Raw genomic sequence first — 26,900 nt, 5'->3', positions numbered from 1 at the left:
AAAAAGACTTCAAGCTGTGACCTCAGAGCAAAGCACAGCCGTTAGCATCCCTCAGCCAACCTTCGGCAGAAAGCAGGTTAGACAGCGGAAAACTAGCTCTGTACAGGGCTGCAATGCTTTCAAATCAAGCATTCTGTGCTGTAAGCTCGGGGATTTATATCTTCGTAAATAGGCCGTCCCACTCAATGCTGCTTGTGTGCATGAAAATATGAAGCATTTCACTGCAGTCACTTTCTGCAAGAAACTATCCCAGTCATCTTTACAATCTCTGTCATTCTGCTCTGAGACTAAAGAATGAGCACAGCATGCATAATTCATGCATTAAAATCTTCTGTGCACTTCCTGCAGGAACTGTTACATCCAGTAATGGGATATTGATCAGCTCATCGCTAAAACAATTGGGCTAGGCAATTGGCTTGCTGCAACAAACAAATGGGATGCAGACACAGGCTTTCCACCCTGCAGCACTCAAGCGCAACTCCAACATACGTGGCGTGGCATTTACATATTGCAGAGTGTTTAATCTGGACTCTGCATTTCTTTGACCTTCGGAGAATGCTGCATTATCTGAGCCTTTTATTTGAAGGCTGTGTGTCCTGCAGCCTGCTTCTCCTTTTAACTCTATGCAGCACGAGAAGTGACTATGATCTCCTAACTCTTTGTTCAAAGCACAGTCAACCTCCAAAAGCAGAGAGCAAATTTAAAACCTTTCTGCCCCATGATGCAGTCTTTGACCTACATACACCTGCCTGTTTGTACCAAGGGATTAAACCACTCACACTCTTTAGTACAACATATATATTCTCTTCAATCTGGATACAGATGCACATACGCATCATTTTTGTCTAGCACAAGTCACATAATTTGTATCTGACAGATCAATTAAAACAAGACAAGTCCCAAAGTTTCTGCTTCTTCCCACAGATCTGAACATCCTCCAGCTTTTTCAGCACACTCCCCTTTCTTGCACCCCCACCATTTACACAAGCTTCATCAACAGTTCAGCAACTCCTTCTCCAGCCGCTGTCTTCAGCAGCTTCTCAGCAACCCCACCCTTGGACTGTCACGTGCTTCTCCCTCCAGACACAGAAAAAAACCCGGCTCACTCAGTTTCAGAAGAAAAAGACGAGAAAGACAGACATAAGGAAAACACAAGAGCCAGGACTGCTGTGAAGCTCCAAAATAATTATGAACAATAAAATAACAGGAATCTTCATAGCCACCCTGGTGCTGACAAACAGCACTGTCACCTGTGTTTGCACCACACACATCTGTACTTTCCTCAAATCTGAGGAATTATGCCTTGGCATTGATGGAGATTGGGTCTGATCTTTTAACACTAAAATGCATCATTAACACTAAAATAAAGAACTGTTAGCGATGTTTATTTGAAAAGAAATTCAAGAGGTTAGTAAGACCTTCTTCCGGGGACTAAACAGGGCACAATTGGCTAAAATAAAAAATCTTGATAGGGCTGCAGTATGAACAGGAACATGGCACACGCTGATGAAAACCTGAAGTTGGGCTAACCTACCCCTTCTATTGAATTGCTTTGCGTTCAGACTCCTCCCAAATAAGCTAACGGAAAATTGTCTGGAGTAGCAGGACTTGGCTTACTATCTGGAAACAAGAATGAATAGAGGCTTGTTCAGAGGAAAATCAGGAAGAAGTTTTGCTTGGTTTGTCTCTCACCAAAGCAATGGCCTTTCAGTATATCTAGTATCTACTGCTTTCCCTCATGCTGAAGCATCCCAATACATTTCAGTGAGCTGGCAAAAGTGTCACCATGAAATTACCACATGCATTTCTGGTATGTTCTTTCCCAACAGCTACAAGGGCTATAATATAACAGCAGCTAAATTCTACTTTGTGATAAAGCAAAAAGAGAAGCAAAAACATCTTTGGCCGTTACTATATCCTGAGCATGGGGTCATGACCATCTCTGACAAGCATTAAACCAGGAGTTACAAACCATATTAGAAAACATGATGCTGTGAACCTGTCTGCCTAATTAATCAGATTAGAATAGGAAGAAATCTCAGAGAGATAAAATTCATGCCCCAGGTCGTACGATCCCCATGAGCTCACTCTGATCTTACTCTAATCAGTTATAAGTGGGAAACATACTAGGCAATAAAAAAAAAAAAAAAAAAAAAAAAAAGCTCATATAAAGCACTGCAGACCAACTCAACCCACGCTCACCATTGCAGTGGGCATCTGCCACTTGCTGCTATATTGAGACTGCTCCAGATAAAGATGGCTAAATTTGGATAGCTAGCGAGATGCAAACAAGATGCCCATCCTCTGTCAGAAGATTCATAAAACCTGCTCAGCTGGGCACATCTTGCTGGCTATTTAAGGGCGAGTTGAAGCATTCTCATCTCCATTGACTGTAGTGATGGGATTTCTACTGATGATGACTGGACTGCGAATGTGTAGGCCGCATATAGATACCAACATGTAGACCACTCAATTTAGACACCTAAATTTAGCACTGTAAACACCCTGCATGTAGTTTAACAGACTATTTCCCTAGGTACAGGGCAGAAGACATGCTAATTTGGGGCAGTTATGTATACTTTGACATCTACTCTCCCTGCTCTAGCTATGTTTGGGATAACTTGGAGCTTTTGAGTAATTGCCTAAAACTGATTTCATATGTAAATGCCATTACATCAGTGCCATTTCAGACAGTTGTGTCCAGAATACAAATTTTGATTACTGGTTCAAAAAGAACCTAGATTTCTACATCTTATGAAGAGCTAAAGGTAAATTGCACATTAAATTATGAGTTAATACTCCTATTAGAAATGGAAAATATCTCCATGTGGATGTCATTTTTTTTCTGTATTAAATCATTGTTAGGTATTCTTATGTAGAAAAACAAAAACACTCTTAGAATTTCTGCAATGCCTGCCTGGTATTTTGGAATTCATATGAGTTCCTCAAAGTAAGACTAGAAGCTTTAGGGAATAAAAAGTCAGTAGGTCTTCCCTCCATTACAGATCTTCAGAAGAAGCAGTAAGACAGTAAGAAGGGAAACTGGTGCCACTTTCTTTGGAAAATCACAAAGATAAGAAAGGGTTTTACTATTCAGATGGGTAAGGTCCAAAAACAGAGTAAATTAGTGCTTTGTTGAATTTACTGGTATTAGGAAACACACGTATGAGTGCAAATATAAATGCATTTTATTACACTGAAGTACTGCCTATGGATTCATTGTGTTAGACGCATACCCCAGAGAAATCTGACAATCCATGCTGACAAACATTAGCCTTGTATGCACACTTATCTGTATTTTTTAACATTCCCTGATTTGCCAGTGCTGAAAATCACGTAATGAAAACACCCTACTCTCCTTGCTTTATGACTCTGGTTGTAAGCTTCTCATATAAATGAACATATCAGGTGGTCACACTCTTACTACATCTACGTAGAAACCCTTTCAAAGCAGAAACTCCAGACTTGGCAACCTTCTATTCAGTTTGAAATGGGGAAGTGCTCGCGGGTCTGGAAGGTTTTAGGATGTGCTACACAGCAGACTGTCAGGTACTCTCAATAACAGGATCCCATTTTTAAAAGAGCACAAAGCAGCCATTTAGTGCAACCATTTCACACAGATGTTTCATAAATCTTCATTTTATTTCAGTAACCAGTTGCATAAATCCCTGTTTCATGTACCTCTTTTCTTTTGTTCTCCCTTACTGAGGTCTTAACCCCAGCCTTGGTTCATCATCAACATCTTCCTCTTCTCTTCCTCTTCTTACATTAGGAAAAAGCTCTATTCTTCCACTAGAAATTAATTCTGTCCTCCTTCACCTTTCCTAGGTAGGTAACTTATTCTACTCTCTATTTATCGCATCCACAATGACTGTCACCTGCTTGACTCTAGCTCTTATATACTACTGGCTCTATTTTTCTTTTTACATACCTATTTCTCCAACAGAAATCTAACAGAAACTTGATTTTTTCTTCTTTTTCCCCTTCTTTCCCTGCCTCACCCTTGAAAACACAAAAACCACTTGTGTTCAGACCTGGTCTATGTTCCACCTTCTGAAGAGCCACAGCCATCTCCCCCAGTTCCATGATTTCCTTCAGAATCTCATTTCCCCATCACGTCTGCTTTCATTCCCCTCCCATTCTCATCGGTTTTCCTTTCACAAAGCAAAAATTCCAGTCTTTCCTTTAACTTCATTTGCTTTTGCAGTCACCCTTACATCCGCCTCCTCTCCTTTGATGTTACATAGCTTTAATTCTACCGCATGAAGTTCTTCTGCTCCTTTCATGCTGGCTTTTATCTCTTGCATTCAAATGGAGCAAGTCTTGAAATCTCTAGCATTTGTACTTATCCATACTTGAGGAACTGGACTCATTCTTCATTCTTCCTGACATGATGACTGTTTTTTTATGGTTAGGAGGCCTAAGTTTCTATTTCTGAAGTTATGACTTCCTTGATACAGTCTTATCCTGATCTCTGTAACTGCTGCTCTAGATGTCTTTCAGAGGAATGACTTCAAGCTTACTTCCAAGTTCTACAGAGATTTTTTGTTTTTCTTACCTCTTGAAATGGTACTCAGGCATAATCTCTTCTGTAAGCACAGTGCCAGCTACCAACTCCTCCTTTCAAATTGGTACCTCAGCCAATATTTCTGATACTGATTTCTGATATTTCTATTCAGGCATCAGCCTTATCTCAACATAGCCAAGTTAGGGTTCTTATTACCCACCTCCACAGACTCATGCTGACAGATCCTTCCTGAATCACTGTGTGCAGTGGCACCATATAGCCCACCATTTGAGACACGTGCCTGAATGTTGATTCAGATCATTTTTCAGGTCATCAAATCCAGACCAAGCCTTGCAGAACCTTTCTGTACAATACTGCTAACATATAATCTTTTAATATGCACTTAATTAATGCCCTTCTCCAGACCCTCATAATCTCAGGACCAGATTAGTGAAAAATGTTTTTCTCTGACTTGGACAGTCAGTCCAATCAGTGTGCTGCTTCAAAGACTGTTCTTCCAGAGCATCACCCTAACTGCATGACCTCTCTCCTTGCATCCCTTCATTCCCTGCCTTAGTAAATCAAACACAAGGAGCCTCATGTTCACTTCCACGGACTGCTCTCATTATTATTCTCAGTCGGTACTGAACAGCCAACTTACAATTAATCGGTAAGTTATTTTTCATTAGCCCCTTGTTAAGTTTTCAGTCAAGCACTTCTGTGCTTCCTTCCATTACACTTCATACTTCGGAAAGAACCCTCTGCAACACCTGCAAAGTCATTTCATTGCCCTCCTTCAAGCCCTTTCTTAAATCTCATTTGCTATGATAATTACAAAAAAACCTGACAGCACGTAGGCTGCTCAGGAAAGCTGAGACCACTATCTATCCTCATGGCTGATTTTTTTTCACCATTCCTTTGCAATTCCCCATCTGTCTTTGTCTTTTATGTTATACTTTCACTCATAATTACTTATGAGTAATTCTCACTGGGAGAGGGACAGACTTTTTGTTTTGTTTGTTCAAAGGGGTCTCTGGTTGATGGCTGTGGCTTTTCACTACTACACTAATCAACATTACCGGAGGGCATACAGCACTCAGATTGGGAATCTAACGAGGGTGTATCTAACAGAACCTGGGGCGTCAGGAATAGAATTGGAGCTGGCCCACATTTCCTGCTGAGGAGTTGTACAAGGCTGAGAAATCAAGGATGCTACTTCAATCGCTTAAGCTGAAAACATAATTTTTTCCCTATATGGAGCACTTTGCTACCAATACCTAAACATGTTCATCAATAAAACAACTGCATATTCTGCTTAATCAAGTGTTCTGAGATATCAAAGATACTAATTAACATTAAAATGCCTTCTTTAATCATTGTTTTGGAACAACGAAAGTATTTTATAGTATGATAAAAATTATATTATTTTCACCATATGTGGTGGTTTTATTCAGGGGGACAGCTGAGCTCCACCACAACTGCTCTCTCACCCCCCCTCCTCAAAGGGAAAAGGGAAGAAAATACGATGAAAAGGGCTCAAGGGTTAAGATAAGGACAGGGAGATCACTCAACAATTATCATCATGGGCAAAACAGACTCAGCGTATGGAGATTGATGTAATTTATTACCTGTTACTAACAAGCTAGAGCAGTGAGTAGTAAAACCAAACAAACTAAAAACACCTTCCCCTCATCTGCCCTCTTCTACCTCCTCCCCCTGAGCAGTGCAGGGGAAGGGGGAATGGGGGCTGCGGTCAGTCCCTAACGCTTTGCCTCTGCCCCTGTTCCACGTGGGGTCCCTCCCACGGGATGCCGTCCTTCCCCAGCTGAGCCTGCGGGGGCTGCCCACAGGCAGCAGCTCTTCAAGAACTGCTCCCACATGGCTCCGTACCACGGGGTCCATCCCCCAGGAGCAAACTGCTCCAGCACGGGTCCCCCACGGGCGGCAGCTCCCCCCAGACCCCCTGCTCCTGCGGGGGCTCCTCTCCACGGGCTGCAGCTCCGGCCCGGGGCCTGCTCCTGCGGGGGCTCTCCATGGGCCGCAGCCTCCTCCAGGCCACATCCACCTGCTCCACCGGGGGCTCCTCCACGGGCTGCAGTGTGGAGATCTGCTCCATGGGGGACCCATGGGCTGCAGGGGGACAGCCTGCTCCACCAGGGGCCTCTCCACAGGTCACAGGGGAACTGCTGCTGCGTGCCTGGAGCACCTCCTACCCTCCTGCTGCACTGACCTTGGGGTCCGCAGGGCTGCTTCTCTCACATTTTCTCATTCATGTTGCATAGCAGGTTTTTTTTGTTTGTTTGTTTGTTTTTTCCGCTTCTTAACTCTGCTCTCCCAGAGGCCCAACCAGTGTCTCTCACTGGCTCAACTCTGGCCAGTGGCACATCCCTTTTGGAGCCACCTGCAGCAGTCTCTGATCTGACATGGGGCAGCTGCTGGGCTCTGATCACAGAGGCCACCTCTGGAGCCTTCTGCTACCAAAACCTTGCCATGTAAACCCAATACACTCTATATACTACTCTGTGTTGTTATATAGCTCAGTTTTAAAATATACTTGATATTTTATTGCAAAATATGTTACTATAGTTATTACAATAGACTACAGTCTAGTATGTATATGCCATCTTTTAGTTGTTTAAGAGAGCCTGTTTACACTGAGGAAATTCTACTCGGTGCATGTTCATGTGTTCTATGAAGTCTAAGCACTTTTTTTCCTGCTGTGGAGATCTACAAGGCAGTTGTTACTCAACACGTCAGCTGCCTTTCAAGTAACGGCTACACGTACAGAGCTGGAGAGAGTACTACTTTCATGCTTTTGCAGGGCTTTGTTTGCAACAGCAACAAAGGTTGTATCCCAGATAACATGCAAAACTTCTCTCCAAACCTTCCCACACTTGCACATTGATTTACTTCCAATCGCTGCTGCTCTGAAACTAGCATAATGTGCAGCATGACGTAAGGTATATATATATCCTTACGCATAGTTGCCGTAATACTGATTGGAAAATTCTGCTTTTCAGTTCTTCTCTTCACTTGATTCTCCGATCACATCATCCTCGTTGGGCCTACAGCCCAAGCCCACTACAGCACTAAACTCTGCACACATTTTGTGCTTAGCAAAAAATTGGTTTGATAGGATCTTTTCCTACATGCACATTACTGCTGGTTTTGCACTCCACTGTGTCTGCTTCCTGTAAGAAGTTTCTGACCTCTGGATTGATTTTCCTATCCGTCATTAGTCAAGAACTCTCTTTCAGTTTCCTCCACACCAAAGTTTATTGGTTCTCATTCATCACCCTAACAACTTACATTACCGGATAAACAAAGCCCTTATACTTGACCCAGTAGCAACTCCCTGTTGGCTTGTCTGGCTTTAAAGCTAGGCCTTTCTGAAATTCCTATCCAAAGATCCACAAAAGTGCAGGGAACACCGCAGGAACCAACTGAATTATGTGTTTTGGTGAGAAGTGAAAAAAGCCAAATATCCATCAGCGCAAGCAGAAATCCAAGCCCACTGCCTGCACATAGCAACACGTTATGGCTGCCAGCTCTGTCAGTATGCAGTTCAAGCCAACGAATGTTTCCACTTGACTGAAATGCTTTCACTACAAGCAGTTTGCCATGCAAACAAGAGGCAAACCGCAGCATCCACAGATCTTATTGGGGTGATTCTGGAAAGGGCTGGGCAGGAGGGAGGCTGCTGGGGGAGGACCGGGGCAGGCAGGGCAGTCCCTCAGCCCTAGGGCACAAGCCTGTGGCTCCTGGACAAGCAGCAGGGCGCCAGGCTGAGGGCAACCAGGGGTGGCCACAGACCTGGATCACTGGACTAGGCCATAATGATGGTACAGGTCCCAGGTCCTGCCAAGGAGATGGCAGAGCATGGGCAGGGGCATAAGCAGAGCTGAAGCACAGCTCAGGCAAGGACCAGGGCAGGGTCTGCCCTACAAATGGCAGAGGAAAGGTGGAGTACCCTGTAAAGGCTTCTCACAGCTCTCACACAAATCTGATCCTGGGTTACACAGTCCAGCCTTTTCAGAGATGGTCCTGAGCACCAGAAGCCAACTCCTAGGAGAGGGAAGGAGCCCCAGGGCCTCTAGGTACACTCCTTGGTGTCTGCTGCAAGGAGTTAGAAATGAGATTTTCCATGAAGACTGGTGAGGCAAAATGAAAAAAAAAAAAAAAAAAGAAAGAAAGAAAGAAAAAAAAACGCAATAGGGATAAATATGCAAAAAGGATATGAGGTTTGGTCTAAGCAGTGGGAACAGAAGCCATGGAAAGAGTATGAAATTGAAAAGGCAATCAAACATGTCAGTGGCATCAGCAGAACAGTGAAAAGAAGGCAAGGATGAGCAGGGCAGTGCGAACACGGGGAGGCAGGTGAGATAAAATAGGTGGGAGTGAGTAGCAGGAGAGACTCAGTGGCAGCCTGAATTTAACTCGCTGGTCTGAGAGCAATCAGAGGGCTTAAAATGGGGTGGCTGAGGCTGAGGAGAGGAGCAAGGATTCAAGGCAGCAGAGCTGCCTGTCAGGCAGTTCATTTTATCCTGCCTGATTCCAGACAAAGGAGGTGTTGAATTTTCTCACCTGTAAAATGCTGATGTCCCTGGAGAGCAGCACATGTCAGGAAGGAGAGGCTGAGGGCAGAGCAGCACCGGCATGCCCACTCTGCCCACTGCGGCCCTGCTGCCTGCCAGCTCCCACCCGCAGCCCTGTGGCCCCAGTGCCCAACCTGCACTTGGATTTTTGCCTCGTTTTGTCTGCAAACTGCTCAGGAGGGGCCTATTGAGCAGCTACGTTCCAGAACTTGCTGCTCTCAGCCCCATCGCACTGACGGAGGAAACGAGGGTGCTTTCTCCCAGAACAACCCACCGATCCCTGCTAGCTCTGCTTGTCACACTGCACATTTGTATGAGGAATATGTCAGTGTGCTCCCTGATACGCAGCATGGCATAGCATTTGGCTGCATGCAAATGACAGGAAAACTGAGGTGGGAAGCCAGTATTTAATTTTCATCCTCATGTCAAACATACTTGCCAGTCAGTACCACCCAGTGTTTCCAAATGCAGGTCAACTTAGATCAGCAGCTTGTCAGTAAAGAAGCAGAAGTGACATAAATAAACCAAATGCCTCCTACTTTCCTGACACCAACAGCCTGCGTTGTCAGTGACAATCATCCTCTGCTACCCACCACCAGCACACAGCCCCTGCTCATCTTCACCAGAGCGTGGCTTTTGACTTTGTCATCTCCATTTGTTTACAGTTCTCTGAATCAACAGATGCTCTACCACGCAACACACACCATTCGTCCTATCTGACCAGAGAGGAAACAAACACACAAATACAAATGGCAGAAGTGGTTCTTTTTAGCTTTTATGAACTACGTTCCCCTGAATAAAAACCAGAGCAGATATTCAGGTTCTCCTAGTAAGGATCCGCCCTACAGTAATATCTATTCCTGGGTCCAAGAGCAATCGTGTTTTTAATCCTCCACTCTCTCTTTAGAAATGATCTCTTAGAAATTACTGACTGCAAACACATAGATAATATGAAATTAGCAGTTCTAAATATGCATAATGTATTGCAGGCATTAGAGCCTAGAAATTAATGGAAGTAGAAAACCCTCAGTTGCCAGTGAGAATTCAGTACAAAATCAATTAAATCTGTAAATTTCAATGCTTTGCAGAAAAAAAATAAAAAAAGAAAAAAAAAACTAAAGCAGGATTGTCAGTTCTTAAAATGTGGATCACTCTTTCCTTTAATTCTTCTTCTCTAGCCTAGATGAGTGTAATTGGTTTATATAGCTTTTAGAATTACTCCCTCCTCCTCAAACTAATTCTGCATATTTTTTTTTTCCCCAGCAAAAGGCAGATTTCATCAGCACACAGAGAACAGTATATTTCCACTGGCTGATACTGGAAACTGAATGAACAGACTAATATCTAAAATTACATAGTAACAGATAAAAGAGTGGTAGGCAACACTTCCCAACAAATACAACATATGATATGGACTACAAACCATGAAGGACCTGAAACATCACATAGGCTATGTAAGCTTTTTTGCATGTTTTAAAAGAAATAACAACAATGCTAATAATAATAATAAAAATAATCCTAACTGGGACAACAACTAGTCACCTTTGAGGAAACAGGAGCTCAATTTCAAGACCCAAGGAGAAATGTTGCCATGTAAAGCATAGAGTGAGGAAACACTGTTTTGAAATGAGTAAATATTGTAAATTAAAAATGAAGGAAACCTTTGAATATATGTCAATTGTTTCTGAAAGAATAATACTTTTTGGTCAAGTGACTAACATCGCAGTTTACATGATTTTAGCAGTAGAAATCAGAAGGAGAAAAAAAAAGCAAATATGGATAATAAATCTAAATGACATACATAGTATCACACACACATCTTATGTACACAAATGTAAATGTTCACCAGCTTTTTTAATACACAAAAACTAAGCTACCCATTTGACAGATATAAAGAAATACCCATGCAATTGAAGGTAAATTAAGTATTTCTGATCACTGGCAAGTTCTTTTCTCCGCCACAGTTCCAAGACTGAACTTTTTGTTGTTGTTAATTTGGGGGTGGGGCACAAATGAAGGCTTAAGGACTGCAACATTCTCCCACTGCCTGTGGAGACCCTCACAGAGCTTCCCTGCAGTGTGGATGGTCCTATGAAGGGTAAATAAAGAAAACTTCCAGAAAGTTCTGCTTTCAATTACTAATGTCTGAAAAAAGTAGCAGCAGCTTCTTGGCAAATATGGGGAATATGTTCCATATAAGCTATAATACAATTTAAGACTAAATACTGTGCCTCATAGGATACACGAGCTAAAAGACAGCAAAAAATAGCCCCTGCAATACTGCCTTTATAGCTCTCCATCTGACTAGCCAGGTAAATATCTGAAAATTAACTGTGTCGGCCTTTGAGCTCATAGAAGTTAACCTGTGTCTCCTTATTGTACAGGTGAAGTATTAACAAGCAATGGACACTAGTTCTTCAGTAGAAAAAGCACAGCATCTTCCAAAGAACAGGAAGCTGTGATAAGTAGCTTAACATATATCTACGGGAATCCACCATAGCGTGTCTGCACAGGTATGTAGCAACATTAATAAAAAGTACAATCTGTATCAAAATACCCCATAAAACAAGTCTTTCAGTTATCCCAGGTGAAGATTTTAACTTCTGAGGAATATTGTAAGATACTATTTTGTGTGTTAGCTTAATTGTGTACTCTGGGTTACAATTTTTAGGGTTTACATCAAGTGATGGACTCCTTTCCGTACACAAAGCTTTTACTTAAAGCAGCAGTAATAAGCTAAGGGAACCGGCAAATAATGAATCTGTGATCATATCCTGAAATACAATTGCAAATATACCATCTGGCACTTAAGATTTGACTAAAGCTGATTGATACAGCCCAACTGTTCAGTAGCAGCTTCATTACATAGAAGCTTCAGAAAATTTCACATATAAAGTATTATTATTTCACATATAAAGTATTAATCTGTTCAAGCATGACAAAGTCCTAAAATAAGAGAACTGCAGGCATACAGCTTTAAAAATAAAGAACAGAATTTATCCATTACAGCATGAAATATAAATGCATTTAGTGCTCTCTAAAGAGGAAAAAATTAAATAAGTCTTGAACTCTCAAGAGTGCAATTGGCCATGTTCCATCTCTTTATCCTGTTTTCAAGTATATTTTCTGCCAAAAAGCATGTAAAAGGTTTTGTCCCTATCAGATTGAGTAATGTCCTAAGATAACCTAACAACAAAAATGGGCAGGAATCTTCTGGGCAATTCAATTATGATCTTACCAGGTTATTTCCAGACTACTGATATGTTATCACCTCTTAAAAAGCTGGCAATCTTGTGATAGGAGCACAGAATTTGCTAGATGTCTCTTAATGGAGTGTTCATCTCATTTCCTAATATAAAACAAAATTGCTGCTATGCTGCACAAAACGCAGAGTACAAATTAGTGACATTTAAATGACCTATGCAAGCTTATAAACTCTGGTCAGGGTTTGAAAAATCACTTTTTACCTACAGGTTCCAATCCCGTCTTAAGGGCATAGGTAGTTTCTATTAATTCCAGCAAGCCTGCACTGTTGTTCAAATGCAGGAGATTTTTGTTTCTTAGTAATTAGTTATGTTCATCACAGAGACATACAAAGACATCTGCTATCACCATAAACACAAGTTGAGATATCAATGAATGCCACGTGTTTTGTTTTATTTTTAAAGAATGTATGACTTTAACTGTGGCTACTGAGGGACTCACAAAAATACTTTCCATAGCTCATGCCTATCTAAAGCTAGATGGAGGAGGCTGGGTTTACACCACCAGGCAACAAATACTGTACTGCATCACGGGCAGTGACTAAGCTGTTCTGACAAAAATCCATGGAAGGGACAACCTGCAAGAAGACACTGCCAAAAAACAAACTCTATAACTCTCTGATGACCACAGTTTTACCATCTCCTCTGTCTCCACCTCTAGTTCCTCAGAGACGTATGTGTATCCTGAAGGATAGTAAGGCATTTTAATTTGTTTGTGTTCAGTAAAAGTCATGATTTTTTTTGTACAGCAGGGCAGGAGGGATTTGGATCATCTGTCTGGGCTGTCCGAGCACTGGAATCTGGGCCCAAAGACCAAAGAGGAAGCAAAAGAGCTTGACTCCTCCTTGGGCTTTGCTTCCCAAGCTAAGCGAGCTGACATGGTGCCCTCTGCATTTCTGGGGAAGTCTCTCTTCCAGGGTTTCATCCACCCAGAAGCAGCTTGTAGGGTCTGTGAGAACTTACCTGGTAGGAAGGGTGCAGGAAGCTGGACCTGATAGCTCCGAGTTATGCAGGAAACCCCCGAGAGGATCAGGGACTTGCTCACAGTAAGGGGCAGATCTGCAAACAACCCTCAGTGGTTACAAAAGTAGGGACTACAGGAAGGGACTGTATGCATTTTACTCCACCTCACAAGCAAAGCTGGAGGAAAGAGCTAGCTTTGCAAGGCTCACACAAAGGCAAGGCTTTCTTTTCAAAGCCTTTTATCTTAATCCTTTTACTTTAATGTGTTTCACCTACGTTTTTTTCCTATGTAGTGATATACCTGTTCCAGTTTATTGATTTGTGTCCTAATGAAACCTATCTTACAAATCCCTTCTGGTACATTTGAGTATGCAATTACACATGAAAAAGATAAAGCTATTACCTCCATTTTCTAAACAAACATAAGCTCATCACATACATTACACACACATTACAAAAAAAGCCTCTGACTTCTCAGTCCATCTTTTTGTTACTAAGGAACGTTCCGTAGAAATAAGCATGCTTGATGACTTGCTAAGGTTGATATATAGTTAGTCTCACCAAGAGAAGAAGCATTAAAGTGATATTAGAGGAAATCAATATACAGTATCAAAGTGTTCCGCAGTGTTGGACTTGTCAGAAAGAGGGTACAGACCACGATTTTATTTGTTATAACAGGAGGAAAACCAAAGAACAAAACCACCAGAGAAACTGGAGAGTCTTTGACACTCTGTACGATGATGCAAGGTTGCTCAAAAGTACCTACAATGCTAATTGTGAAAGAACACTTGAAAAACCTGTCTGTACATACAGCAATATAAATAGCTCATACGGTATAAAAATAGTATAAAAATATAAAAATAGCTCATACAATATTAAAAGCTCTGTGGCAGCCTTCGCCCTTCAATGAAATCAAGTCACTTTCCTGATCCTTCCTGTAAAAATTCAGATTCTAATATTCTTATGCAAAAAATACAAATAAAAATCTTGTAGTACTTCCAATTTCCATGGTTCCCTACTCTCTGCCCACTTCAGTCTATACATCAACGGCCTTAGTGCTACCCTTCAACTCTAAGAGCTGAAGAAATGCTTACAGAAAAGTAGGGAAAGCTTGCCAAAATGTCCAGGGCTTGGTTTTGTCACTTACTAAAGTCATCCTTGTATTAAAATTCTCTTATTTACTGACACAAAGATCTAGATCCAGCGTCCTTACTCAGGTCCCTAACTTCTCAGTCACTGCTGCTTTTCTCCCTAGATTTGAAAACAAACAGATTTTACCTCGTTAAAGGTTAATTTTCAAAAATTTACTTGGATTGTGTTGTTGTCTTTTTCTCAACACAGGCAGTTTGGAAACATCATTGTGACCTTCTAGTCACAAAGGGTTTCTCTTTAACAGAAACAGTAATAAAAGAAATGTATTATCAGTGGGCAAGAAGGTAAATAAATTGCATTAAGATTGCTGAAGTACATTTTTGAAATACTGGAACTAATGCTCTAATTCCTGTATGCAGTTAGATTCACAGGGGAATTTTCAGAGTAATACTATTCATTAATAATTATTGGTAAAATTCCCTTATTATTATGATTAAGGAAGCTTTAAAGCACTAATTTGAAAGAGGTAACAATCATCTGGGCCCTGATCCAGCAAAGCACTTAAAAATGTTAATTTTCATCATGAAAATAACGGCCTGGATTCAAACAGGACTGACATGCCTAAGTTAAGATAATCTTGGCTTTTTAAGCCTGTAATGGGAAGATCAACTAGAAGCATTATAAAAGTAATCCATGAAATCCTGCCAGAAGTTTGCCTCAATGCTATGCCATTATCAGACATTCTCCAAGGGGCTGCTTTCTCCTGGGAGACTCCCAAGTAAAAGTGAGACCTTTTACAGAAACTGATTTTAGGGAAAAAAATATATTGCAGACCCAAGCACATTTAAAACCAATATACAACAAATATAGATGGTCACAAAATTGATATCTGGTATGGAAGGCCGAAGTTCAAGTGTTTGACCTGAACCAAACTCTGAACCTGGTCTTCCACATCTGAATTTGCAATGCATTTTCTTCTTTATTCATATTCTTCAGGAAGATAAGAGACTGTAGCCGCATGCAGGCAAAACCCTTCCATAAAGATCGCAAAATCTAGGCAGCTTTTTTGTCCAAAGACACAGGCTTGGGCTAGGTATGTGGGTGTTCAGTTGTAATTTTCAGAAGAAAAGGAATAAATACAGGAGCACATTTTATTGTTCATTTGTGTTACTTTTGTCTGTGGCAGATAGGAGCTCATCACAGTAGTTATGGACAAAAAAAAATGCCCAGATTCTGTAATCTTTCTGGAGAGGATTGCATCTGGCTCCACTCCCTTTTATCTTACCTGATGAAGAGAGGCTCTCTCTATGCCTGTGAGATGTCACAGCTTGTCTGGACTCCCAAAAGTTATCTACCCATCTGCCTGAAAGAAGCAGTGCCCCTCTCTAGAATCCCTTAGGGAAATATGTTCTGTTTTTACTAAAGACTTTCTTCAGCTCACTCAATATTTTAAAAAAGTATATAACAAAAAATGGTATTCAGTGTGAAATGCAGACAAGGCTTTATGGAAGCATATATCTTCTTCTATTTTTTTCCACTAATCATAAAAACATTAGTGGTCAAGGAAGAGTTTCTTTGACTTTCTGGAATATAATTAAACTGGGTTTAGCTGCTGCAGAGTGAATTCTGAACAACCCAAATAAATTGATCTTCAGCAGTTTTTGATGACAATATGAATCATTTGCTCTCTTTTTATTCTACATCTGATCATGTTCTCCTTTTAATTTTTTGGTTTTGTTCTTATTTCAGAACAGCTTTTTTTTTTTATCTGTACAGATATCTAAAGTATTTCATTTTACATATATTGATCCAGTAAACTCGTCACCAGCATCTGATAATAAAACCTCTGTCTACACCACTTAGCTGTAACTTCCACAATGCCAGGGATTTCTCCTTCCAAATGAATTCAGAACAATGCAGAATAAAACAAGACAATGATTTTCACATAAAATCATATTTCAAATACTCTGTCCACATTCCAGATGCTTTTATATTGTAACCTACCGTATTCTTAGTATAGGTTCTTACCTCTCCCTTCTCCCTGAGCTGCCAGTGAACAGCACATTCTACTCCAGTGCACACAGCCATTCTGACAGACACCCGTTTCCCTTCTCTACATCCACTGCACATTTATACAAAATATATTTTAATTAACCTTGAAGATTATTTTTATGCTCAAATTATGAGCATTCCTAAAGTAATATCTGTGGGTTTCAGCATTAAATACCTATAAAATTTAACCTCAAATCATACCTCCTTCTCCTGTCTGCTGTTTATCTGAAGGAGCATGCGAGACAATGAAAACAAAAGAGTATCATATGAAGGACTCAAAAGACCGAGGAAAGATGTAAGGGACATTTTATCATTTATGTGTTGCATGATGTTTTGACTCTATTAAGTACAACTCAGTACCAGAAAAAATGACTGAAATATCATTAACTCTATTAAAACAGATTATATTTGAGTTACTGAAAGGGGAGTGCACTGCTGGTGGGACTTAAATGGATTGCCTGACTCATTCAGGCTGAAGGTTAATCCTTAGGGGTTTCAAAAACCAAACATAAGAATGAGCAAAAAATCCCCATGACACACCACTTAAGAATATTTCATTAATTATATGCACTTCTACATGCTCCCAAACCCGAAGCAAACACTTTACAGAGAAAAATAGGGTGACAGTTTATTTTATAAAGCCTATCTATATGCCATGCATGCAGGATTGTGCAGAGACACTCAGCTAGCTCTAGGACCAGCAGGAGTAGAGCTGTGCCCAGCCTTATACCTAACAGTCCTTCTGATGTCTGAACTGGGGGCACAGACATACCAGACCCTCTACCATGCCACGGTATTGCAGAGTCTGGCTCATGCAATACAAGCTATAAAGGAATAGAGCAGGGAAGCAAGAGATGAGGACAGAATGGGTGTAACGAAAGACAAGTGTTGCAGCAATTAGATGACACATAGGAGATATCATCCAGGTCTCATCTCAAATCAGGATGTAGCTTGAACGTGGCATTTAATATCCGCATAGCCACGTAATATGGAAAATCCTTTCTCCTCTGCTCCCCTCTCAGCTCTCTTCTCCATGTGCACCAGTTTCCTTCCAAATGAAGCCTGAGAAGAAGCTGTGTGGTATTTAATGAGATCCACTAACAGAAAAGGCTAGGAGATAAGGACTGTTGGAATGCACAAACATCCCAAGATCAGCATTATGGGGTGATGGCACTCGTCCTGCAGGCATCCAGAACTTAGCTTCATCTACTTCAGTCTCCTATTGCACAGCAGCAAGTAGGAGCCTGAACAGGAAAGTGCTTGGATGTTCTTAATGAACACCTCTGTCCTCACCCTTCTCCAAGCTCATGCCCTGAAACACAAATAAACGCATCGCTTTCATCCTCTCCAAGCGAATATTCATTGAATGTCCTCTGGAATTTTATTAAGCTTTTTAGATATAATATACTGCAGTGATGACTCCCATAAATAATTTATGATGTAAAATAGGTTTCCTTTTGCTAATTTTAAATTATTTATTTTGTAATTCTACTACCACGTTACTTATTTTTAAGTATTATTTTAAAGGATAAGTGAAATTTTATACACATATATACACTTCTGCTGACCACGTTGCAGATTTCCAACCTGTAGAAGGCACATTATTTGATTTTTCTTTTTCATTGTTCTTTGTTCATCTCAGTGTCATGCTCCAGACCACTCAATGTTTTATAAAAGCAAGACTTCTGAACTAATTTTATTCTTTGCATGTTCTTAGAAACTATTTACAGTACCAAATCCTTTTGTCACTATACTGTAAGTAAATATATTGATATTAATGGAAATACAAACATAAATTATTAGTTCTTAGAATAGTACCAATAGCTAAATATTTAAACACACTGTGTGACTGCATAGTGAAGTCTGATTTTTTGGAAATGGTCTTCTAGAGTGACATGCTTCACTTATTTCAGCGAGCACTAACACAAGTCTGTTTAAAGACCAATGAAAAAGATTTCTGAAGCTGCAAGTCAGACTTGCGTCAGAGAACAAAACCAAAAAATGGCTCATAGCTAATAACTGTAAAGATAAAGTATAAAGCAAAATAGTTTTAGCCGTGTTAAGCATACTGTACAAAGACTCTCAATATCCCTCTTGTTCTCATCTCAGAGGCATCTTATCTCTAGAACTCTGTACTTGGTGAATTCAGTAATTACATTACTTGAAACGGAAATATGAATGGTGAACTGAAAAAAGATTTAGAGTTGTTCTGCAACTGACGGAAATGAAACACGATTTCCTACAGATTTGAATCCCAGCTCACTCACACCCCTTAACTAAAATAATTTCAGCCTCTCTTCTCACCACATATACTTTCTGACATCTCTTCTGGGCAGGAGACAGCACCTGCTGTGCTTAGCCTGGAGGTATGTATATATTGATTGCTGCCAAAGAGAATATATAACAGCTTTCCACTCAGTAGGACACTGATTTGGATTTTTCCTCTTTACTTAGCTACAGATATATTGAAACTTGTAAGAACTTAATTATCTTCAAGATTGGCATACTTCCTTCCCATGTTGCAGGAGCTAGAACAGCAGTTCAAACTACAAAGCAGACTGACAGACAGAAAGTGACTGCATAATCCTTGTTTCCTTAGGAAACAAGCTAAAATGTTACACTGAATTAAAGCTACATTGCATTAATGGTGCTGGCAACACAACATCTATGAAAATTTTAACAGCTTATCAAATTTATTGATGTATGTAACATAAATACTTGGCTCAATCTAATTAAAATATATCAAAAGTGTATTTTAGAATGAATGTTCAGCTCCGGGGCCCCCAGCACAAGAAGGACATGGAAGTATTAGAATGAGTCCAGAGGAGGGCCACAAAGATGATCAAGGGGCTGGAGCACCTCTGCTATGAAGACAGGCTGGGGAAGTTGGGGTTGTTCAGCCTGGAGAAGAGAAGAGTCCAGAGAGACCTTAGAGTGGCCTTCCAGTGCCTAAAGGGCTTCTCCAGGAAAGCTGGAGAGGGACTCTTTGTCAGGGGGTGTAGTGATAGGACAAGGGGTAATGGCTTTAAACTAGAAGAATAGAAGTTTAGATTAGATATAAGGAAGAAATCCATTACTCAGAGAGTGGTGAGGCGCTGAAAAAGTTTGCCTGGAGAAGCTGTGGATGCCCCATCCCTGGAGGAGGTGTTCAAGGCCAGGCTGGATGGGGCTTTGAGCAACCTGATCTGGTGGGAGGTGTCCCTGCCCATGGCAGGGGATTGGATCTGGGCGGTCTTTAAGGTTCCTTCCAGCCCAAACCATTCTATGATTCTGTGGTTCTATGTTTTGAATTATATATATAACTTACACATGATAGTTTTTTATATATAATACATGTACGTGTATGTAACTATACACAAAGCATGAAATAAAACCCAAAAATAAAGTATTTGAATTGTATTGATATATATATATATATATATATACATATATAACTCTAGACCCTCTTCTAAATAGAAAACAGTCTATGTGGGTGATTAAATTCTTATCCTTTTGTGAGCTTCTAATGTTCACATGCTTCTGGGACTCAGCAGTTTGAATAAAAATTGAGTGTTGCTTCTACATAGATATGTATGGGCGCAACAGAGAACAGAGAACATCAGTAGCTCACAAGCCAGCTAAGAGACCCGTGTTATTAGTTACTCTGTAGTCTCTTCATGGGTTTCACTACTTTCTTAAATTTTATCATGAATATCAACAAGTTAAGTTTTAGTCTGTATGGAAAGAGAAGGCCAAACAGAATTCCTGTCATACCCATCCTAAGATAAGGATGTTGTCTCTTTCATGTGTTCCCCAAGGGTGTACTGCTTTGGTCTTAAATCACAAATGTCTGAAATTTTCACATTTAAAATCCAGAGTTGCATAAATATTTTCCTCCTATAACCCACTTGAAAGCTTGTTCCGTTCTTAGTTATACCCCCGAGGAATAACTGGTCCAGGGTTTGACCTCAGCACTTTGGACGGACAACTCTTCTTGTCTACTTTGTTTGGCACACAGTCAGGGAAAACCTCTCTCCGAAAGCCCTCCGACACTACCCTCCCCCCGGCACCTCTCATGGGGAATTTCCATGTTCCCTGGCCCAGTCCCACTCTGAAAGGCATCACTCAAAGTCAAGGAATATTGCTGGGAATGAGCTGCTTGTTTTTCCCATAAAGTCACTCACTATGTGATTGCTCCTGTCACAATTTCCCAGATGCAGTTTGGCTATTACATGCAAATTCCTTTCATGAAACGAATGTACAAAGCTAAATTAAAGTCTCCTGTCAAAACAGAGGTCGTGATAAAGATGATGCTCACAGAACTGACACCAACTTTACACTCCCAACCTGCAAAAACATCACTTACTTTAAAAAGTATATTTTCCCATCATTTTATAGAGCAAAAGAGGAAGATAGCTCAGAAACACACAGGTTGTTTCTCACACCTTAAATATGATTCTCCAAACAATTTTTGAGAGAACTGGTTATCTGTAGTGAAGTAACTCACCAAATCACCTAAGTCAATGTGGTACTTTAATACTTGATTTTTTATTTTTTTTTTTGACAGTAGGCCTGAAATCTCAGTGACATATCTTCTACTCCTCAAGGACTTCTCCACACAAGGAGAAGTGTTTGGTCCGGTACTGACTGGCTGAATTTTACTACAGAAACTGATAAAAGGAATTTCATGAAGCCCAGAAAGAAAAGTGCACACACATACACGTCTACACAGAATATACACAACACATGGGCACAGCTAGAAAATGGGAGCACAGTTCAATAGCTTAACCTATAGGTAGACTCCAACTATAGGCCACAGCTTTTGTGCAAGTTTAAGCTTCATAATATATTTAAATAACAAATAAAGCTGAATCCCCTAAACACAATAAAATGAAACATACAACACTTTTCCAGCATATGTTTTCTATTACTTTTTAAATTAAGATTAAATATTTTATCGACTCAAACACGCTTTGTGGCTACAGAAGAATATTTTCATTTAGAGGAATATTTTCATCCTCAAATTCTGTCACAAAACAGAAGGAGGAACATTTTTACAATGCAATATGGACTGTGTCAATTTGCTGCCATTTTCTCTTTTTCCTATGCTGACCAAGTCAAGAGATGTGGTAAATAGTGGGCCTGCCATCGCCACTGCTTTGCTAAAGTCATTTTTACACAGGAAGATTGCTCACTGGTTATAGGATTAATGAGCTAGGCACATTTTGCTAGGGTTATGAACAGGCTGGTAGGAATTCATAAAAACTGTAAGAGGCAGACATGGTGAAAGAGCTTCTAGAGCTTTCCTAAAAGAAGGCTTTTTTTTTTTTTTTTCCTTCTTAAGCAAGCCTAAGAAGCTAGCTGGAAAGACAATAAAGATCCTGGCTAAAATCCTGTTTCTAATGTGAGGTTAACGACCGCTGGATTTCAGCGGACCTAATTACTCCAGAAGGAAGGAAATAGGAAATAGTGAGAGAGAAAAAAATGAACTAAGAAAAATGGGGGCTATAGAAAGGAGGAGCAAGAAGAAAAAATCCCCAAGAGAAAAATGGAGACAGGAAATGCTTGTACCATCTAGATGTCTACCCCTGAAAGCAGTATACATAAATATCCTGCACCATTTCATACTTTGAGTATCTATTTCTCACAGTTTTAAAAATAAAGTTTTGAAATGAAGTTGCCTCTAGTAAAAGCAAGCTGTCCCTGCATGCCACTGACCCTCATGCCTCTGCAGTGAAAAGACTACTGCTAACAACATTTCTTTGGCTAAGCAGATTTCCTTTGCCACTGCTGAGATGAGAAGTGTGTCCAGCTCTAGACTTAGAGTTTCTGGTGATGCTGGACTCAAATCTGTTAAGAACATCAGAAGATCCAACTAACGCAAGTCTCACCTGTAGATGAAAAAAAAAAAAAAACCTTTCTGATTCATTAACTAGCAGTTCACCTGACTGCTGCCAAAACACACTCACCTCTTTTCCCATCAGCAACCAAGACAGTTCTTCCCACCATGAGCACAGCACAGAGCAGACAGCAGATGGCCTCTCTCCTGATGGGTATCCAGAAGCTGAACTTGTAACATTATTTTTCCAACTAATATTAGATTTTTCTGGGTTACTTCAATAGTAGCACAGTGATCCCTAATCTAATTTGCAGCAGTGACCACTGAAATCTTCATCTCTGGGGCCCCCAGTACAAGAAGAACATAGAAGTATTCGAACAAGTCCAGAGGAGGGCCACAAGGATGATCAGAGGGCTGGAGCACCTCTCCTGTGGGGACAGGTTGAGAGAGGTGCGGTTGTTCAGCCTGGAGAAGAGAAGGCTCCAGGGAGACCTTACAGAGGCCTTCCAATGCCTAAAGGGGGCCTACAGGACAGATGGGGAGGGACTCTGTCAGGGAGTGTGGTGACAGGACAAGGGGGAATGGTTTTAAACTAAAATAGGGTTGATTTAGATTAGAATTAGGAAGAAATTCTTTACTCAGAGGGTGGTGAGGCACTGGCACAGTGTAGAAGAGCACTTGTAACAATAACTTTTATACTTCAACAGGTGGGCCTTAGTGAATCATTTATAATACATATTTGGATCAAATTTTAACCAGTTATCAGGAAATATGTTTCTGCTAACCTTTTTTAATTTTAGAAAGGTATTATATTTTAAAGAATTAGCACAAAATCTGATCCATAAAATGGAGAACTGTATCCCAAAAAGTCCTGAAAGAAACTGAATAAGGATGAGGAAATTAGCTGAACATATGCTTTTGGTGTGAAGTTTTAGCACAAATAGTGACTGCCATACCTGGAGACACAAGTAGGAGAATTACATACTAATATATAATTATCTTCAGAATTATATGGAAGCTGTCTTTGTATTTGGTATTAGGACCAGTACATGATGTTAGTGAAGTCATTACTAGTATTCTGCACTTGGTCCTTGGATCAACACCTCAAGAGGATGCTAAAGACTAAAGAATATTTAGAGACATTAGATAGTCACATTCTTGAAACTTGCCTCAGGCAAGATATCAAAAACTTCAGCCTATCTGGTTTATACAAAAAGGTGCTAAGATAAAACAGCATGTTGCACAAGCACCTGCAGACAAAAATAATTTTCATATTATCAATAATGTTTTAATGTTTTTGTTTTGTTTTGTTTTGTTTTGTTTTAAATACATATTTTATTTTAACACAGATTGGGATTCATCTAACATCACTTTTAAAAGTCCATAGTGTAAACTTTAATCTCTGATCTCTTCATCTAGAGTCCCTCTATAGTTAATGAGCATTTTTAGTAGTGCAAGAATCAACAACTGGAGCATCTTAATGAGATGTCATTAAAAAAAAAACAAACAAACATGCAGTTCAAATCAAAGTCTGTATCTGCAGAAATTGCTGGGCAAAGTATTGTGGTTTGTGTTCTTTAGGGATTTTTTTTTTGTGCTTTAATATCCACAAGTAACTACTGTTTTGCATAATTCTAGGAAACTCTAGTAAGCAATTTTGCACAGTTATTCTCTTTTTAATGAAAAACACACGTATCTAAGATGTTCAAGTCCTGCAAGACCTTTTGGTACATGCCACATATACCCCACAAGATGTGGAGCACAACCTACTACTAAAGTATTATGGACACAGCTAGAAAAAGGATAAAGGGAAACAGCTGTAGTTCAACAAAACCAAAAACTTCTGCATTATTCTAAAGGAATAGCTTCTGTGGGTTTGCTCCTTTCCAGCTACATAACTAACTAATTTATACTTTGTGCTCCAAATCCCTGCATCAGAAGAAAAAGCAGATGGGAAAATTAAGACAAATGAATACCTTAATGCAACAGGGAAAGCATCTTTATTATAGACATTTAATGTGGTAATGCATAATATCCTGATCTTTGGCTACAGATACAATGAAAGAGCTGACACTACCCATTTGTAAGATTAGTAAGGATCTATCATTTTGGGTCTGATTTTGTTTCCCTGTTGCAGGAGACAGCACCTGGATGCCCCTCAATGTTGACAGAAAGAATAACTTCTCTGGTGTCTCTGTTTTCAGCCATATGAATCTCTTGTTTATTTGGAAACATTGGCAACACATAGAGATAACTGCCTTAAATTCTTGTCTTAATTCAAATAACTTTCAACACATCTCCGATGTAAGTGCCTAACACAGATCCTTCTTTCCTCAAGAATAAGAGGTTATATCTGTTAAGCAACCCCAGCATTAACACCAGAAGTTGGCTAAACAAACATTTGGATCATCTTTCTTCAGCTGGCTCTGCCTAGGGAGCACAGAGAGATGAGAGATGAACAAGGGAAGCTTCTGATCATCTGCAGAGATCCATCTCCTAATCTACAATAAATTGTGTTTATCCGACAAGCACTTCCCCTGAGCAAGACACCAGCTTAATTTCCCTTCACAAATGAAGGGCTATAGATTATTTCAGGGACTTGCATGCACAGTCTGTCATTACAGGTACTTTGTTTCCTCTGAGGTATCAGTTTTTGTAACCCAGCCTAGAAAAGACTTCTCTGCACTCCCCTGATTAAGACATGTATGCTTGAATCTCTGTAGTTACTGCTGCTTTGATAATGATTCTATCCAATGCTTCTCTATAGCTACGTTTATGGTTCAATATCATTCCTACTAAAATCAAAGGGATTCATTGCCGGTGGCAGTGGCACTCAGGAGGTGCCTTTCAGTAGCATGTCAGTCATATTTTAAACCCAAGGGGTCAACCCTGAATTGCAACAGTACTGAGGCATGTTAAGAAACTGGAGTGGAAACCACGTTAAAACACCTACTTATCTGCAGGCACAAACATTTTAAGCAGATGGACTGTACAAGGCCCATAGTGCTACCTACTTTATAATAAAATGACTTGAAGACAGAAATACATTTGTATCAAGTGATCTTAATTGGAAATATCTTGTCTTTTCCAGTCCCTATTGTATCAACCAACAGAGGAAATGACAACACTAGACGAAATTTTCTGAACAGAAAAATGGCAAGATAAAGTATGTGGAGTATCGAAATGTTTCAATGGATAGCACAGATTCACAAGAGTTTCAATAGACACTGCTATGCATAGTGCCGTTTGCTGAAAATGAGCTGTTAAAAAACATTAGTTTTCTTAAAAAAAAAAAAAAAAGGCACAATTAACTACACTGTTGGAAAAGCTGGTACAGATCCAAAACAGCTCACAGGTGAAGACCTTCCATGAAGACAGTGCTATACATTTATATTTCTGCCAGTTACAGTAGAAGAATATTCTCTTTTCAGAGGCTGCTCAGTGAGGAGTAGCAGGCCACTTCAACAATGCAATTCAAGGGTAAGAATGTAGAGCAGCAGGAGCTGAAGCAGTTGAGTAATTCATCACTCTTCAGAGGAGTAAGACACGATTGCACTCTCTGTACTGGCTGGCACAAACTCTTCAACAACAATCTACTATGTGGAAAACAGACTGGCCTTTGTACTTTGTTTGTGCCTTACTAAGAGCATCGCTCTTCAAATAATTCAGTAATATAAATATAATGCTTACTATATAAAAGCCAGCTGCACAGATACAGAAATTAATGTATAATAAGCAGAATGTATCCTGTGAAGGCCTTTCCAGGAAAATGTTGATTCAAACTGCTTCTACTCATTTGAGCATATTCAAATTGAATTCTGCAAGATTGTTGAGAAGTGTTTAGTGTGAAGCAATGATTACATCTGCACACAGATCTAACTCTTTCATACTTCTTGGACATTACACTGCTTGATTTTAAAAGAAAGAGACCATACTGCACCATAGAAATACAGGTATAGTGGAAGCATTCCCTCTGGATATTTCATTAGCTTACAGCATCCTTCAAAAAAGCTCTGTTGGGTGAGATTCTACAGCTGATGCAGTAATTAAGAAAACACAGCAAAGCCCCATAACTCCTGCTGAATACCCACCAGACAGCATACTTGCCTCTCAACCTTCCCTTCGAACAGATGAGGGCCAACCTGCCCGGTCGTATCACGGAGTCACATCTCTGCCTCAGCCCGCGGCCAAGGTGCTTGTCAGGCACCTCGCACTGCCTGCAGCCAGCCAGTGAGCCACACCAGACAGCAATCCGCTGCCACGGCTCAGCACAGCTCCACACTTCTCTGGGTCTGAGCCTGGCACAGACGCCTGGCGAGTCCTACAGGAGGCTGTCTGATCCCATCAGGTCACAGAGCAAAAGGCAGGCTGCAATGAGGGAGCATTGCGGCCGCGATTCCCTCCCCCAGCCTCTCTGCTGCCTTATGTGACAGGCTCTGTCAAAAGCCGGCCACCCGAGCGGTATGCTTACTGCATGGCCTGCTCCCTCTCTGCAGGCCGAGGGAAGAGCCCTGCAAGAGACCAGCCACGTAATCCCAGCTGCTTCCTTCCCTGGGGAAAAGCACCCAAAGGGACCCGCACACCAGACACTGCACCTGACCTGGAGGCGT

The 26,900-nt window shown here is 40.5% G+C and overlaps 1 protein-coding gene across 4 annotated transcripts in view; it reads right to left on the bottom strand.

The window, feature by feature from the left end:
- CNTN1 (contactin 1) overlaps positions 1–26,900 on the bottom strand; it is a 250,764-nt gene that overhangs the window by 149,817 nt on the left and 74,047 nt on the right. The window lies entirely within an intron of this gene.

This window comes from Cygnus olor, chromosome 1 (genome assembly GCF_009769625.2).
Source record: "Cygnus olor isolate bCygOlo1 chromosome 1, bCygOlo1.pri.v2, whole genome shotgun sequence".
Lineage (NCBI taxonomy): Eukaryota > Metazoa > Chordata > Aves > Anseriformes > Anatidae > Cygnus > Cygnus olor.
The sequence above is the reverse complement of the archived record's forward strand: the minus strand, read 5'-3'. Positions and strand labels throughout refer to the sequence as shown.